Raw genomic sequence first — 2484 nt, 5'->3', positions numbered from 1 at the left:
ACGTCAGAAAGGTAATCGATTTCTTTCTTGATCCAGGTATTTAAGTATGCAATCGTATTCGTCCTCGATGATTTTCTTTTCAACTATTTCTTCACCTTTAAGCACAAAATCCTCCTTGTTGTCTTCTTTCACTAGTTCTTTCACCGCGCTGTCAACTTCAAGGGTGTCGACTACCTTCACCTTTAGTGCCTCCTCTAGATCCTTATGAAGTATGGATTCGCGAAGATGATCCCTCCTCTCTCGTTCCATGTCAATAGTATCAGTGGGATCATGTTGCTCTTGGATTGATGGATGTTGGTGCTCTTCCATGGATGGTGGTGATGGGATGGGTGGATCATTATGTGGTTGAGATGGAAGTGCAGTGGAGCTTGAGGGTTGAATATTGGGTGTAGAGGGTTGGCACAAGCGGGATATAAGTGCTTGAAGAGTAGAGGCGAGACTAGTGATAGAGGCAAGTTTGCTTTCCATGGAGGTTTGGGGTGGATAGGAGGGTTCATTTGTTGGGAGAGAAGGTTCATAACACGGAAGTGGTTCCTCTTGATAAGGATATGGAGATGGTGTATATTGAGGTGGTGGTTCTGGGTATGGTTCATATGGTAGTTGGTGTGGTGAATAGGGATTGGGGTCATATGCAGGTGAATGGTGGAAAGGGGCTTGTGAGTGTGGTGGTTCAAAGTTATGTTATGAGGATGGTCTCCGAGCATACGGTGGGGCTTGTTGGTAGCTACTAGGCGGTCCACCATATCTATCAGCTTGGTATGCATTGTAGGATGGTCTTTGTCTGTGATATCTAGGAGGGTGTTGTTGCCTAAAGGGTTGATCAGATCCTCTTGGCTCCGTCCATCTTTGATTGCTTAGACCTTGATGCATAGTCCTGTTATAGCTTTCATTCCTTGCAACAAAATTAGAACCAAACTCAAAGCGAGAGGGGTGAGAATTCATAATAGCTATCAGAAATAAGAAGGAAAGGAAGAAACAAATAAACAAGTAAAAGAAAAAAAAAATATATATTTTTTTTGAAAAATATTTACAATAACCAATAATAAGGCACACGTTTGCAAGTCCCCGGCAGCGACGCCATTTTGACGTTAGGATTTTTGCTAGTAAAGAATTTTTTAAAAAAAAGTCGCGTTGTAGATATAGATTCTAAACCAACAGAAATCCCTTCGTACAAACGTTTTGGTTGTCGCAAGTAACAAACCCCTTTAAAATTGATAACCGAGTATTTAAATCTCGGGTTGTCTTCTCAAGGAATTGCAGGGAGGTGTGTTCTTATTATTGGTTATGAAAAAGTGTATTTTGGGGTTGAGAGTGAGGAATGAATATGGCAGATAATTTAAATGGCAATTAAAATAAATAAATACTGTAAAGCTAACCTTTTGGCAAGGTATGAGAAATTGGAAGTCCAGACTTAGTTATTCTTATCAATAATAATGAAAGTTGAATCTTAATTCCACTTAGTTAACCTTTGCTAAAGCAAAGGAAAGTCAAGGGACTAATTAGTTTGACCTTCGAATCCTATTTATTTCCTAAGAAAAGGTTGGGATTATTGAAATTCAATTCAATTAGCAAAGATAATAGTTATCAATTAGGTTGAGCTAAGATAACTCCTGAGTTACTGATTTCTTAACCAAGACCAAAAGGAAAGGGATTAAATCTACTGGAATGAAAATAAATTGAATAAAACCAAAGCATCCATAACATATAAATCTGAAATACCTCAAATCATATTAAATAAAAGTGTCAATTCTAACATGGACAATATCATCAGCCAATTGGGCAACATCAATCAAACACAAATAAAATTATCTTAGTAAATAAAAGTATAAGAGAAACATAAATTATTGAACCTGATGAAGATGAAATAATCCTGAAGTGATTAAAAGAAATCCTAAATCCTTTAAGAGGAATCCTAATCCTAATCCTAAGAGAGAGGAGAGAACCTCTCTCTCTAAAAATTACATCTAAAACTAAAATGAATTATGAGAGCCTGATGAGTCTCTGCAAGTTCCCTGACTTTAATCTGTGTTTCTGGGCCAAAAACTGGGTTGAAATGCGGCCCAGAATCTCTGCCAGCGACTTTTGTAATTCTGCAGATCGCGCACGTCACGCGATCGCGTCATCCATGCGGACGCGTGATTTGCGTTTTTCCCTGCCACGCGTTCGCGTCGTCCACGCTTTCGCGTCACTTGTGCTTTTCCAATCCGCGCGGTCGCGTGAGCCATGCAGCCGGGTCACTGCGGATTCCTTTCTTTCGCGCGGTCGCGTCGCTGATGCGTATGTGATGAGTGGATAATTTATATGCTTTTTGGCATTGTTTTTAGGTAGTTTTTAGTAAGTTTAAGCTACTTTTAGGGATGTTTTCATTAGTTTTTTTGTTAAATTCACATTTCTGGACTTTACTATGAGTTTGTGTGTTTTTCTGTGATTTCAGGTAAAATCTGGCTGAAATTGAGGGACCTGAGCAAAACTCTGAAAAAGGCT

This window comes from Arachis stenosperma, chromosome 9, assembly GCF_014773155.1.
Source record: "Arachis stenosperma cultivar V10309 chromosome 9, arast.V10309.gnm1.PFL2, whole genome shotgun sequence".
NCBI classification, from domain to species: Eukaryota; Viridiplantae; Streptophyta; class Magnoliopsida; order Fabales; family Fabaceae; genus Arachis; species Arachis stenosperma.
Note: the sequence above shows the minus strand (reverse complement) of the source record.